Source organism: Petaurus breviceps, unplaced genomic scaffold (genome assembly GCF_028583685.1).
Source record: "Petaurus breviceps papuanus isolate PSGF00001 unplaced genomic scaffold, PetGlider_PUasm1.0 551, whole genome shotgun sequence".
Classification (NCBI taxonomy): Eukaryota; Metazoa; Chordata; class Mammalia; order Diprotodontia; family Petauridae; genus Petaurus; species Petaurus breviceps.
In genome coordinates, this window is record NW_027186372.1 from 33,486 (window position 1) to 49,946 (window position 16,461).

General features: G+C 34.8%; 1 long non-coding RNA gene across 1 annotated transcript; it reads left to right on the top strand.

The window, feature by feature from the left end:
* The first annotated feature begins 875 nt into the window (after window positions 1–875).
* Window positions 876–4,723, top strand: LOC138172478 (uncharacterized). Its single transcript, XR_011171128.1, has 3 exons — window positions 876–914; window positions 2,101–2,138; window positions 4,651–4,723. It is a non-coding gene; the product is annotated as an uncharacterized lncRNA (long non-coding RNA).
* Window positions 4,724–16,461: the final 11,738 nt, after the last annotated feature.

Here is a 16,461-nt window from a genome sequence, read left to right on the forward strand (position 1 = left end):
TTGAATGTTACCTCTTATATATTGGTACTCCAGAAGTTGATGGTCCTGCTGCAGCGTTAAGTTGTTTAAACTTTGGTACTCTTAAAGGATAATAGAATAGAAGAGATTATTCTTACATAGTAAACTAGGGTTGTGGTTCCCATTTAGTGTTTCAAGTGGTTCAAGATGATGGTCCATAAAGCATTAATTAAAATCTTTTAATAGCACTATAAGCAGTATTTTTTGTGTGTTAAATTAAGTTAAATAAATTTGGTACTTAAGTACCAAAGTACATCTTTGTTGTTCTTGAAAGTGGTTCAAGGAACAAAAGCCATTGGGAATGACTTCTCAAGAGCAAAATTATATAGCTTTCTCAAGGGCCTTAATAAACACCATCACCAAACTCTGGTCATGATTATAGGCCCCTCTCAGGTAGTGATTCTTTGATTTTGACCAGGAACCGAAAGGATGGAGGGAGTGTTTCTTCTCTTTTTCCCTAGAAGGCTAAACTGTTGTTGTAGATATGAAGAGGACATTTGGGCAGCTTATTAATGGGCAGCTTCTACTTTTGCATCCTAATTGTGTGTGTGTGTTGTAGTTAATATTCTTTCTTTTTTTAAGAATCCATGAAAAGGATGGAAAGATTAAGTCTGAAGAAGAGCTCATGGAAGCTGAACTTCTTAAAATGCTAACAAGGAGAAGACTGTTCAGGTATTAAGTAGGAAATAGTTGTTTTTCTATCCTCAATTTACACCATTAACTTTCATTTGTTTATCCTTGCATTGTGTTTTATAATAAGAAACAGTCCATTTTTGTCAACTTTTGTATTTCCATTGTCCAATCTTGTCTCTTTTGTCATTGTAAAGGCTTTGAAACAGGAAATGGAGGCTCTGAAAGATGAAGTAGGAAATACGCAGCTTGAAAAGGCTCAACAGGTACAAATCCAGAGCCAGAGAATGACACATTTTTGTTTTGGTGTTATTGATGATCTTTTTCTGCTATGAAAGAAAATTTAGTTTCATTAACATTCATAGATCTTCTGACGACAGTCAAATATTGAAGAATCATAAAAAGAAGAATTCTTTTGCTTTGCTGTTAGTTTGCCAACTTTTAAAATTTAGAAAATTTAAAGATATTTTTAAATATTTAGTTTACTTTTATATACTTCACTCTATGGAAAACAAATGGATTTGTGGAGTATTTCACTTTCTGATTCCCATACTTTTAGAAATACAACATAGTCATAGCAAATTTTGAGCTTCCTCTTTCTGTAGAAATTTGGTGAAAGGTTATGAGAGAATTTTTGATTCTTCACCCCCTTCAAGGAATTTATAATCTGGCTAGAAGAAAAAAGGAAACAAAACAAACAAAAATAAAGCAAAGCAATAGAATACCATAAAAGTATCAGTAATTATTCAGGTTCCTAGAAATTGATGGGGTTTAATCTGGGATGCCTTTATGGGAAGAAAAAAAAGGTATAACATTGTATGGAAGAGATGATGCATGAAATGGAAAGGAATTTATTGTTGTCTTTTGTTTCATAGTAAGAGAGTGAGAAGGTGCTAAGAATAAGAAAGAGGGTTATGAAGGCATTATTAGGTGACATGATTTATTATAGGGGAAAGAGTCCTAAATTAGGGAGTCAGGTAATTTTTTATATTAGTTCTGAGTCATTGGTGAAATACTTCTTACAACTTTGGACCATGTATAATTCTTCTTTCTGGGCCACAATCTTAAAATAAGGAATATTCTTGCTGTTCATTTCTAGTATTAATAGTTTATATTTTTATTATTTGGCTTTCAGGTGTAGGATCTTTTAGTGTGATTAAGGAGTATTAAAAATATCTTATATATTTCACAATTACCAAATTTTTAAAGCTAAATAATTTTATTACTAAGAATTGTGAGTTGTTTACTCAGCTGTCTTCTTTAATTATAATAATAGTAATTACTATAATATTGGTTTTGGGAAGGAGAATTGTGACATCCCTGCTTAGAATAAATTGTTGACAGTGTTCCACCCAAAAAGGACAGCAAATCACAGTCATAACTTTTAATGTACTAGATATCTTAAATCCTCAACAATTTACCATGATTATTAATTTTTTTTCTTTTTTAAAGGTATTAGTTGCTTCTCAAATTCAAGAACTTCAAAATTTGTAAGTACTATTTTCTTCATTATGCACTATTAAATTAGATATCATTGTGATGAAAATTTTAATTTCTACAACCTGGCTAACTGAACATATAGGTGCATGACACATTTTAAATTTGACATTTAAGAGATATTTTGTGTAACAAAATCTTTTTTTTTGGGGGGGGGTTGTTATTCAGGCTGAACTGTGACTACTGTTACTATCTAACGCCATTGACTAACCAAAAAGAAACAACTTCTTTGCTCCCATTTCCAAACTAACTGTAATAGAATTACCAGTCCTGATGTAGATTTTATTTTTAATGCAGCATGTTCATTTTCAATCTGGGTGGAAGCTTATTGATGAAACAAGACTATCTTTTTAAATTAAGCTAGGTTGTATGTTTTAATTGTATTACTTCTCTAAAATTCAGAGTTTAAAAAACTTACTTTAAAAATGATTTTCAATGTGGCAACTAAGGGGCACAGTGAATAGAGCACCGGCCCTGGAGTCAGGAGGAACTGAGTTCAAATCTGGCCTCAGATACTTAACATAAATCTAGCTGTGTGACCTTGGGTAATTACCCTACCTTTCCTCCCCCTCCAAAAAGCAAAAAGAAAAATTTAAAAAAATTAAAATGATTTTCAATACTTTTAAAATACCTAAATTTAAAAAAAATGTTTTAAAAATACAATATTGGCCTATAGTCAGCAAATAACTATATATTAAACACATACTACACTGTCTGTAGACTGGTCATAGACAGAAATTAAATTCTTTTTAAACTTAAACTTATGATCTTCCATTTGAGGTAATGGAATAGAAGATGTTATAGTTTCACTACATGTAATACAAGGTATATATGAAATATATATACAAGGTAAATATGAAATAACTTCAGAATGGGAAAGGATGCTCATTCTTGGAGTGATCAAAAAAAAGTCTCATGTGGGAACTGGCAACTGAGCTATGCTTTGAAAAAAGCTGAGGCTCCTAGGAGGCAGAGATGAGGAGTCGGCTCCAGATGTTGGAGGTAGGGAGAACTAATTATGGAAAGACAGAAACAGTAACTAAAATATCTCATGTATTGAACATCAAGTAACCTAGTTTGAGTGGAAAGGAAAATATGAAGAGGAATAACTTGAAATAAAAGTGGAAAGCCAGGTGGGGGCTAAATTGCAGAGAGCTCTAAGCCCCAGACTGAAGATTCTTATATCCTAGAGGCAATAGGGATCCACTGAAGACTTTTTAGTAACATGAGTTTTGTGATGTGATTAGATCCAAATTTTAGGTTTAGCAGCCACTTGGAGGATGGATTGGCAGTAGAAGAGACACCACTAGTGAGGCCAGTTAAGCTTTTGCAATAGTCCAGGTAAAAGGTGCCATGGACCCTGTGTGAGTAACAAAAAAGATATTGGTATAAGATACTGTAGAGGTATGATTGAAAAGACATAACAATGGATTGGATATGGGAGTTGAGAGAGAGATTGTGGACTTGATTGCCTGGAAGAATGGTCAATCCTTCATAAATAGAAGTTTTGGGAGGAAATATGAGTTACTTTTTGGACATGTTAAGTTTGAAATTCTTTTAGTACATTCTGGGGGGAAATGTCCAAAAGTCATTTGGGTAATACATGACTAGAGTTCAGGAGACAGAGTAGGACTGGGTATGTTAAACAGAAGGTAATTGAATCCTTGTGAACTTGATTAGATTTGAGAACAGAGTGTTGAGAGAGAAGTGAATGCCCAGTATAAATTCTTGGGGATGCCCACAGAATGGGTTGTGCAAGGAGGAGGGTACCATAAAGGATATTGGGAAGGAATAGTAAGATAGATAAGAGGAAAACCAAGAGAGGGCAGCATCACTGAAGTCAAGGAAGAAGAGTCAATAGAAGATATTGTAGATGGTATACCTTACATGAGATGTTTTGAAAGAAAAATAAATAGGTATAAACTGTAATCTAGTCTATTTACTAGATGAAAAATTTACATATTTCTTTAGAGTAAAACAAATGTTTTTTTTTTCATTTCTGCCATTATTTTTTCCTTTGCTTTCGCCATTTTTGTTGTTTTCCTTCTTTTAAGAGTATAAAAATAAACTGTACTGATGTTTGAGTAGGAAGGCATGGCCTACATTTGGATTAAATATATTATTTCTAATGTAATATCTAATTAGTAGCCTGTTTTATAATTGTCTCATACTGTATTTAGCATTTATTTTGAAATGGTTTGAATGAAGAAATACTCATTTTCAAAAATATTACTAATCCCTTGGAATATCTATTCATTTTGGTGTTTAGTCTTTTTTTTTTTAAAGCAATTGGGGTTAAGTAACTTGCTCAAGGTTACATGGCCAGGTGTTTCTGGTTGGGTGCTAAGTGTCTGAGCCAGGGATTCCATCTCCAGGTCATCCTGACAATGGAGCCAGTGCTCTTACTCACTGTGCTACCTTGCCTCCCCTTGATGTTTAGTCTTTTACCATTCAAAAAAATTTTTTGAACATTTTTTCTGTAGCTCTTGGAAATTTCTTGTACAGATTAAAAGGGAAAGAAGAACAGGAGAATACCATGAAAGCTGTATTAGAAGAGAAAGAAAAAGATCTTGTTAACAGAAGAAATTTGTTGCAGGTAAGAAGTTTCAAAATAAAGACACCATGCACATTCTGGAGTGTGAATAACAAGCCTCATTGTTCTATTAAAGTGTCCCTTATGGCTGCAGGGCACAGCTCTTTAGGTTTCTTACCAAGCTAGAAAGGTTATGAGTGTGGAATTGTGACATTTTTACATGAGGATGAGCTTAGTTAAGGTCCAAAATCTTGACCATCCTATCATGAATTCTTGCCTATGTTAGTAGGCATTTCATGCAGAAAATTTCACTTCATTTCATGAAGAAAATCTAAAGAGATTTTTGGTGGTTTACAATTTCCATCAGTAGAGGGGTATTAACACTAATGTAATCATGGATATGTTGAAGTCAGAGAATCAAAATACCAGCTATGATTATCTTTTTTTTTATAAGATGAAAATGCAGCTGTAAAAGCACATGTTCAAAAAATAACACAACAAAAATTACAGCAGGTATGTTATGAATTAATTACACCTGAGGATTGTGTGTGGACTATTAACTTATTGGAGAGCAAAGTGGTAAATATATCTTGCTTAAGTTTATTTCTAGGGAATTTTTTTTTTTGCTTTTTGAAAGGTAGAAGGCAGGGCAATTGGGGTTAAGTGACTTGCTCAAGGTCACATGGCTAGTAAGTGTTAAGTGTTTCAGGTCGGATTTTAACTCAGGTCCTCCTGACTCCAGGGCCTGTGTGACACCTAGCCGCCAAGTGGGAAATTATTTTCTAATGAGTGTTTTCTCTCTATTTAAAGCCAGATTTATTAGCCAGATGTTGCAAATCTTCTCAACTATTATAAATGAATGAATCTCTTCATTCTAATAGATTTTATGCTTTTATCCTTAAGTATCTTACCTTAAACAATTTTAATCAATCAACTGCCTTAAATCCTTCTGGAAACAGATACTTACGCATCTTAAATTTAGTGATTGAATGAGATAACATTTCCTTTTTGTAATATGTCATGGTTGATGTTGAAAAGTAAATCTTATACTTGCTTTTAATTTTACCAAGATAAATTGTATTTCATTTGAGTATACCGTGTCTTTCCAATAAATGATTTTTTATGTGGTACAAAAACGTTATTTTATTTCTTAGGAATCTTCTGCATCACAGATTCAGGAACTTGAGAATATATGAGTATTTATTTAGCAGCAGATATATGTACCAATACCTCAAGATGCATGTTTTACCTTCCCTGAGTTTGCCTATAAATAGTTAAAGAATGTTTTCTGACTTATTTTTCCCTCAAAAACAGATTTTTTTTAGTCAGGTAAGTTGTTGTCCAAGGACATGTAAGCACAACAAGATTCTTTGTAAAGCAAAGTCTCATGGAGTGTTTCTGAATGTCTAGAAGAATTTCTCCCTTTTCTTCCTTTGTCTTGTGTGGTTCTCTGAATGCTTAGCACATTTGGGTGTTTTTTTTTAAATTTGAATGAGTAAATAATGTATTAAGTGTGTACTATATGCAAAGTATTCTTCTGAAAGCTGAGATAAAAATAGAAAAATAAGACAGTCTCTTGTTCTCAAGATGCTTGCATTCTAACAACCTATATGTCAGGTTTCAGGTGCAAGTCAGATGGAAAATTCCCATAGTCTTTAGGGTATAACAGCAATACACATGGTAAATACCTCTTTCCTAATGTTATTTTCTCTGAAAATTTTTTTTATCAATTTATAATGTTGAACCATTTGACCTTGGTGACAAGAACTTTCTTTTTGGAATGTTCAAGGAGATTGTTATTAAATTATACTGAATATTAGTAATATAAAATGAGTTCAACTTTAAAATATTTTAAGTTTTTTTGTCAAACATCTGAAGGTCATTAAATAACATTTTTTAGCTCATGCATTGTTTATGAGAGTACTTATGTTGTTAAGTCTATGTGTATCAGTCTGTTGATATTTATGTCTATAGATTAATATAGATGGATACCAAAATATAACAAAACCTGGAAATATTGAGGGATAGATATCATATATACCACTGTCTTTGAATTGGCTAGGAATATATTCTTTATTTTTTTTTGATGGACAGAAAAATCTCTACCAGAAACTTTGGATGATTCTTATACCTGACTTTATTTTACAAATTGCATATTAAGAATTGATGTTTTAAAAAGGAAAAAAAAACAATTAAGATTTGGGGGAGCTAGGTGGTGTAGTGAATAGAGCACCAGCCCTGGAGTCAGGATGACCTGAGTTCAAATCCAGCCTCAGATACTTAACACTTACTAGCTGTTTAATCTTTGGCAAGTCAATTAAACGCCATTGCCCTACCTTCGCCCCTCCATTAAAAAAAAAAAAGAATTGCTTTTGATGATAACTATTATGTGAGTTGTTATATTGTATGGCAGGAGAGAAAGTATTTTGGGGTATAATGATTATAGAATGGCCACAGCATTTAATGTTCCTTTAGATGTCAACCAAGCAAAATCCTCTCATCTTGGTCTGATCAAACCTGGTCTTTTGGACTAAACCTGGTATTGAGTACCTGAGAAATTCCCAGTGCTTTGGTAAACTATACAAAACAACCACTAAAACCTTATTTCTGTTCTCACAAGCACTTGTATCTAGAGGAGTATTCTGAGAAGTGAATTCTAATATCAAAGTTTTGTACTTGGAAACCCTAATATCAGCTATTTATAGCTTACAAGGTTGTTTTCAACTGATAAGGTTTTACTTGTATGATATGAAATGGTGGAGAATAGTTGTTGTGCAGAGAAATTATGATTGAGAAATACTTCTTAGCTAAAGGTACCTGTTATGATTGCTTTTGTAAGTAGTAAGCATCAAATACACAGCAGCAACAATGTCAACAGAGAGTTCGAATGATCTAGGACAATAAGGTGCAGAATTGTACTAGAGGAGGTGCTTGTAGGGAAAGGTTGAAGGATATTCAGTGTGTTTGGGAAAGGAAATCCATGGGTATTTCTTATGTTGTACCTATTTTAGATTAGGACATACTAAAGTTTAATTATAATTCCTTTTTGGTGATAGATGAATTTAAGGATTTAATTTTTTTTCTTCTAGCTTAAAGGCAAAGGAAAATCAAGTGAAGTTAATGGAAAGTATTTTAAGAGAAAAGGAGAGATCTTTGTTACAAAGGGAAACTGCTACAGGTGAAGATAATTGATTGGGTTAGTGAATGTTTTATGTGAATTTAATCTAAATCAACAAACAGTTTATTATTTCTATTTTAATAGGATTTACTAGATGAAAATAAGCTGTTTAAATGTCAGCACAAGGCTCATCAGCAGCAGAATTACCAACAGGTACTGTCATATCTTAATCTTTTTAGTGTTATGTCACCTTAAAATTAGAAAGGATCTTTGAAATTAGTCATTTCTGAATTTTATGGAGTGATATCCTGTATTTATTTTTAAAATTTGTTTCATTTCTCACACACATTTCATGAAATGACCTATGAAAATAATTTTCTTACTGCTTGTTTTAGTCAGATAAAATAAAGTTACTACAATTTTTATAACACCGGTCAGTCTTGTAAAAATAAATCTAAATTTTAGCTGTATACAATCTAATCATGGCATCATATATTTAGAGTAGAAGAGACCATCAAAATTTATCTCGTCCACTCTCCTCATTTTACATTTGAGTAAATTGAGGTCAAGAGAGGCTAAGTGACTTGTCCAACAGAATCCTAGTAGTCAGTGACAAAGTCAGGATTGGAATTTTGTTGCTTTGACTCCAGTTCCACCACTCCTTCCATTGTACTACATGGCCTTTCAACGACAAGCAAGAAAACACGAGGGTGGCTTATAAACTCCTCAAATCTGTAAATTTTTGTGAGGAAACCTCCTAGATCCTTGGGATCCAAGGGCTGGTTGGGGAAAGGCATGGAGTTATTCTCCTGCCCTCTAGTGGTAGGCCTAAGTAGAGCCTCAGTGAGTAAACCTGGCCTTGGGAACCCTTTTCACTCCAAGGGTATGTGGGAGGATTGTACATGCTGTACTGGCACTAGTGGGTGCTAAGGAGCTGTAGTACTATAGTTCCTGGTTGCTAGACTGTTTCTTTGTGACCCCACCCCACTCCATCTATAGAGAAATGAGTAAATTTAGTCCCATTTGTTGCAGGGTATGGCTGGTGAGAAGCACTGATTGGCATTGAGGGTATGTGTAATGCAAATGTAAATTTTAAAGATCTTCCCTGCCCCTAGGCTAAAGTGCACCTGGAGCCTGGGATGGGAGGCTTGTTTTTCAGTAGGTAATTTTTGATTGGCCAGTGGGTCCAAAAGGTTGTTACATTCTCTGAGCCAGGAGAAGGCTATATAAGCCCGGATGTGAGGCTTTGTTTTAGGGCTCACTTTGAGAAGTGTTCTGTGATTTGATCTGGATTCTGGGAAGCCGTTGTCCAGAGCCCCCCGGCTTTGAAAAACCCAGATGTTGAAAGCCAGATGTTGATTTGGTATGGATGTAATGGTTGGACAGTTTGAAATCTGTCTACTAGATCTGTTTCTGTCTTGATAATTCTGTCTGTGTACTTTGAAGTTCAGGGTGCTGACCCCTGAACAAGGTAAACGATATATATTTGACTGATTAAAGTAAGCTTGTTAACCCATTTTGAGTTGCTTTCCTTTATCAAAGCAGATCCAAGAACCTGTGTTGGCAGCAAAACCTGACGACACTTGGGGTGCTTGCCGCTACAGTATGCCATTACTGTTCCTCCTTCCATGAAGTGTCCTGACCCTTTGCTACTTATGGTGTGGTCTCTACCAGAAGCAAGAAGAGAACACAGGCTCCATGGGCCACTGTGTAATCTCTTTCTGCACTCCACTTCCATTAGAGCAAATTTATATGTTAGTGTGTATTTTGATGATGGTGATTTAAACTTTGTTTTCATTGGGGAAAAAGTAGATTATTTATGCATGAGTTGTTCTAAAAATATATTTTTTTTCTTTTCATTTTTTTGTGTATTGTACCCCAGAGAGATAACATACCACAGTTTGTAAAACTTTGTCCCGTTATCTTGTCCAATCTCTTCTCAAATGTATGAAATTCCTTTGATAACAGTCGGCAAGTAATCATTTGACCTTTGAATATTTTTGGTAACACGAAATTTAATACTTTACAAGACAGCTTATTCCACTTTTGGTATTATAGTCATTGATTTCCTGTTTCACTGAGCTAATGTCTGGCTCTGTTAGAAAGCTTCCACGTGTTCCTATTTCTGTTCTTTGTAGCTATGGCATGGAGAGGCATTTTGTTTTATTGGAGACATCCCTGGAGTTGGAGTCAGAATACCTTCTTGGTTATATGACATTTAGCCATTGTATGTCCCATTTTACTCACAACTTCCCTGTTAAGGTAGATAGTACAAATACTATTAATTCCATTTTATAAAAGTGCCTTGTAAAGTGCCATTTAATTGTGAGTTATTTCATATAGGTTAAGTCTGATATCTCCTCTATATGAAAACCCTTCAGATTTTTGAATTGACATATCAGTCTTCATATACCATTTATTAAGACCTATGATATAATGTTAGGACAGTACAAAGACAAGACAATGATATCAATGAGTTTATAATTTAGTAGGGGATACAGTATGTACATAAATAACTACAATATGAAATAATAAATTGGGAGGAGGTAAAAACGCAGCAGGTGAGGATTCAAGGGATGAAGATGGGAGGAATTTCAGAGAAGATAATTATGAAAGAATCATGCTTTCATCAGGGGAGTTGAGAGGACATTTTAGGTGCAGGGAACCGTACCAAGGACACACAAGAAGAGGAAAGCACAAGATACTTGTATTAAGTATTAATACTTAGGGTATTAAATAGTTGAATTTGATCAGAGCACACAGTATGTGGAGAGTAATATCAACTAAATGGAATTTTTAGGCAGTTCTCAGGAAGGAATTTTATTGGACCTTTAATCAGTGAACAATAAAGAGTCATTGAAGAATTTTCAACAGAAGAGTGAAAAGTTTTTCCAATGGGAAAGTGAGTGATACTTTAAAGTTAGAACCAATAGCGAGTTTTTAAGTTCTCTGCATTGAGGTAATTGGCCTTAGGTAATTTCCAGGTTGCATTTTCTTGTAGAAAGTTGGAGATGGGAATCTAGAGTTTGAAGTTGTTAGGGTCAAATGAGATGATGAATACAGAGCATAATCATAAAGTACATAAATAAGTGTCACCTATTGTATTTTCACTCTTAGCAAAGCTGTCTGGTGTAGTGTCATAGGAAGAATACTAGATTTTCAGTCAGAAGTCCTCAGTTTAATCCCTGGCTCTACTACTTACTGCCAACCATTGAGATGTGAACAAGATTTGCTGCCATTCTTGATTCTGTATCTCCTCTCTCTATTCCATCCATTTCCTTCTCTCCATTCACATTTATCTCTACTTTAGATCAAACCCTTATCACCTTTCAAATGTATGATTATGGTTACCTCCTAACTAACATCCCTGATTCCAGGTCCTCCCCACTCTAGTTTATCCTTCCTTTGAATGAAAAATAATATTCAGAATGCAGAGACCTGATCATGCCATTCCTCAGTTTAAGCCAATTTCTTAGTCTGTCATTAAAACCCTCTTCAATATGATTCCCCTTGCTATTTACAGCCTCCTAAATCCTATCCCCCTTTATATATTCTGTGCTACCCATCTCAGCCCTGACTAGGTTTCCCTGTCTTGACCAGGTTACTGGACCTATTTTTATTTGGCATGGAATTTTAATCTGAGGCATTTTAACCCTTTCCAAGTCATGCCAATGGTTTTCACTTTTAGAGGCTTACCATATTAATGCTGAATTTAATGTGAACATATATTTGATCAGTCTAGACCAGTGCAGCTCAGAACTGCTGAGCTCAAGGCCAGCCTTCGGTATCTGCGATCATAGGCATATAATATAACTCCAAGTCCCTTTACACATTTCCAGCAAACCTAGACTTCCCTCTGCCTGTTCCTAAGTGTATTCATTCAAGCCATTCATTCTCTGTGCTATGAACGTACTTATTCCTCATCCCTGTTTGAAATCTTTTTCTTCAAGACCTAGCTCAGATGCCTCTGGGAAGATTCCTTCCCACGTTAGTGATCTGTCCATCCTTATATTTTCTTACAATATTGTCTAAATCTCCTTCCTAAAATGTAAAAGCCTTTGATTGGATGTCATTGCTTTTCATCTTCTATGATTATTCCTTCTCAGTGCTTCAAAGAGTGCCTGACAGATTCATTCATGAAACATACATTAGTGGCTGCTCTGTATAAAATATTTTATTAGGCTCTGGGGGAAATAAAAATGTGAAATAAGACATAGTCACTAACCTCATGAACCTTACATAAATTATACCATTAAAGGAGTGTGGTTAAGTAATTCTAAGTATTGCATGACATACACTTTAGAGTTATGAAATAAAATATCCTATGTCAAGGCCAAGATAAGGAACGTTGTTAACACATGAGACAGGGATGAATTAGAAGAAGCCTTCAGGGTAGGTTCTGTATTTGAGCTGGACTTTAAAAGGATGAGTGGGAATTAAATAGGCAAAAAAGAGGAAGGATACATATTTTAAGTAATAGGAAATATTGTAAACCAGCATAGAAGTGGGGTACTGCAGGCCATGTTTAGGGAGTACAGAGAAAAGTTTATTTTGGTTGAAGGGAAGTTTTAATGAGATCTATGAATATCTCATTGATTTAAGAGCTGTCTGCAGTGATAACATGTCATAACCCATTTATGCTTGCCTATTTTGTGCAGCTTTGGACTGAGTCCTTCTAAAAGCTCACTGCAAGGGGTTCAGCCAGAATGCTGGGTGGAACACTTTGGCCACCTTCTGCTCTTGTCATATGACCAGCCCATGTTTTCTTCCTATCATACAGTTCTTTGATGATATCCTTTCTCCTGTTGTTCTTTAAAGTTTCTCTTTTGTTGAAGCTTTTGATAGCTTAAAACTGCACTACGTCTTTTGTGATAAACAATATATTGTAGTCTGCTCACAACCATGTTGAGCTTCACATTTCCATTTGTGTCATATTTTGTTTTTAGTTCTTGAAGGTATTAGTGTTTCATTTTTTCTTGCTATATAGCAATATTAGTACAGATAGGCCTTTATTTTCATGGATCAGTAAACAATCTTTGCAATTTCCCAAAAGCAGTTTGACCCACTCTCTTTCTCTTATTCAAGTCTGTGTCCCTCTCTACTATCTGTCTTGGACATACATACTGTTGAACAAGCTTTCTAGGGTTTCTACCTAAACACAAGTTAAAATATGGGCAGGAGACACCCTTCAACCACTTGGTCCTCCCTGTGTGGACAAACAGGTCAAATTCCTTTGAATATTTACAGCACTTATTCAAGAAGGTCTTCAGTGTTTTGGGACTTGATACAATCAGCATGTCATTTTCTAACAAGAGGACCTAGAAAACTTCACCCTGCAAGAGAAATTGAAGCCTCCTTGATCTCGATCTCCTCTATCATAATAGTGCATTCTTTTACCCAGCATATGTCTCCCTATATTATGCCTTACCTGTTATGTGTTATCATCCAACAGTGTTATTTTTATTGTTATATCTATAAGAATTATTGAATAATATTGACACACTGTTGGGAGACACCTAGTTGTTAAAGATTCTGTAAGGTGGTGTTCTACCAAGTTGTATTCTTTTTCATAATTAATAAAGAATAATAACAGTAGTATCTTTTTTTTAAGTAATTGAGGTTAAGTTACTTGCTCAAGGTTACATGACCTATTATTCCTGGGTGTGGTGCTGAGTATCTGAGCCCAGATTTGATACCCAGGTCATCCCAACACTGGAGCCAGTACTCTTACTTGCTGAGCCAGCTGGCCAACCCTAAGCAATTGGGGTTAAGTAACTTGCTCAAAGTTACACAACCAGGTGTTTCTGGGTGGCACTAAGTGTCTGAGCCCAGGATTAGAGCCTCAGGTCATCCCGACACTGGAGCTGTTGCTCTTACTCGCTGTGCTACCTGCCCACCCCAACACAGTAGTATCTTAATGTTCCCTACATTTTTCTGGACCCATGGAGTAAGGACAAGTTAGGATCTGAGTTATGTACCTGAAAGCTTAAAAGTATGGTGGTGCCTTCAACAGAAGTAGGAAAGTTTGGAAGAGTGAAAAATTTTAAGGGAATTTAATATATATTTTTTAAATTTAATAATTTATATTTAATTTATTTTAAATTTATATTTAATAATTGTTTATATATTTTTCTTTTGACATGTTGAGTTTTAGATATTTCTAGGATATAGTCCATCTTGACATACTTAATAGGCATTTGGTGATGCAGCTCAGATTTTTTTGAAGTTCAGAGAAGAGACTGAGCCTTTTGTCAGTCTATATACAGATAATAATTAAACCCTTGGGAAATGATGAGGTTACAAAGAGGGAGGAGGGTTCAGGAAAGAACCTTGAGGAATACCCAGAATTAGTGGGCATGAGGTGGTTGATGAGCCCCCAGAATAGGTACAGAAATATCAGGGAGTTGAAGAACCAGAAGAGAGACTAGTGCCATGAAAACCCAGACAGTAGCGAGCATTTAAAAGGACAGTGGATGGTCAGCAGGATTGAATGCAGCAGATAATTGAGAAGAATGAGGACTGAGAAAAGACCATCAGAGTTGACAATTAAGAAATCACTGGTAACTTTGGAGTGAGCAGTTTCATTTTTGATGAGACATCGGGAGCCAGATTGCATAAGGTCAGTTAGTTATGGAAGTTGATGAAATTGTTAAATGTATAAGGGTATAATTTTAAAGTAGTATACAGAGAATAGGATCCAAACCTCAGGAAACACTGCAATTTAAAGGTCAGGAAGAGCAACCAGTGAACAAGACAGAATGTACGGCCTTTCTTATGTTTTCATTTTGCCTCCCATGGATATTTTCTTCTGCATTATCTTTTCTGGCAGTTGTATATATTGCTGAGTCTTTTGTCATATGAACTGCTCTTTAGTGTCTGTCTCTTCTACTGTTTTCTTAAGTCTAAATGCATTTAATTGTTCAATTGGTATTTATTGGATCCAATGAGTTTCTATTTCTGTTTTAATTTGTAGATTAGAATATTATATATATATATATATATATATATTTACTGATGCTTCATTATAATAAATTACCAATTACTAATTTAAAAGAATATCCCAATAATAGCAGACCTCACAAAAACTGCCTTCACTACCCTAGGAATGAATAATAGCCTATAAGAGAATTAAGTAATTTTAACATTCTTTGCTCTCATCATTCTTGAACTTGTATAATCACTTGTTTTTAAAAGTCAGTAAAATTTGTTAAGTAACTAAGATATATAAAACACTTTGGGTACAATATATTAGCCTATATGTTTAAGTAATTCTTTCTTCTACTTCTTGAAAGGGGACGAAAATATACAAATACTTGTGAAATTCTAAGTTGACAAGAACACTGACCAAGAGATATTTTGCGTGAATAAGACAATACAGCGGTTAGAAATGTGCAGATCAGAAAAAAAAATAGGCTTCACATTTATATAGGGCTTTAAGGTTTACAAAGTACTTTCCCATAGCAAACTTATGTGAAAAATATTACAAGGGTGATTATTCCTGTTTTACAACTCACACTGAGTCTGAGAGAGAGGAAATGGTACAGAGCTGAGGGATTCCAGAGCTTTCATGAGAACTTAGGTTTCCTGACTCTAAGTCTATGACTTCTTCAGTCACACCCTGACATTTTAAGCTAGTGCTTTGTGCAAGTTAGATTCACAAAGTTGAATATTTAAAAGTTTTCATGAGAGTGACTCTTGGTTTCATACCTGTCTGATTCATTTTCAGCCTCCTTTTCTGGCTTATCATCCACATTTCACTGTGGTCTCTGTACTGAGCCTTCTTGGTTTCTTATTTGATTCTTTCTTGATTATCCCATAGATTTAAATAACATTTTTATACAGATTACTCTCCAATTTTAGTCTTTCCACAAATTTCCTATTAGCATTGTCAAAGCATATTGTCTTTCAGTTATCTCAAAGGCAACAAACATGTTCAAAACAATACTTTCCTCAGTATATCTAATTTATTATATTTCCCAAAAAACTTTCTTATTTTTGTTGAGAGTACTACCAGCCTGCTTGTAACCCAAGTTTCAAATTTTTTAATCATTCATGACTTTCTTTTCTGTCTCTTATCCCACATATTCTATCTGTTGGCAAGGCTTATTGGTTCTAGGTGCACACCCTTGCTCACATCCGTCCTTTTTCTCTACTCACATAACTGCCACCCTAATTGGCACCACCGTAGGACCTAGTTCAGGTCCTCATCACTGAGTCAGAGGATCACTGTCCAATCACTTCATCCATGTAGGCACTCTTGTCTACCAGTACAGATCACAAGTCTCATATACCTCTCTCCTTCACCATCAAATAATCATAACCTGGTGGCCAACCTTCTTTCAATTTTTTTTGGCATTTAATATGCTATTATGGGGATAGAGGGTGCTGTGAATAAGTTTCCATAAGTTTAGGTTGTATTCTCCATTGTTAAAGCAAATGGTGTAGAGAAAACAAGTGAGAGAGCAAGATGGGTTTTAATTTTTATCTTGGAGTGGGAACTTTTTTCTCTCACTTTGACCTTGGAAAGATGATGGTTTAGAAATTCTAACAAAACAGGAAATACAAATGAAGTGCATGTGTGGCCCTTGTAAAATATGAGATGCTAAGTATCCAGAAAGCATTGTAAAAATAAAATTTAAAACTTTTTTATAGATATCTTCTGTGC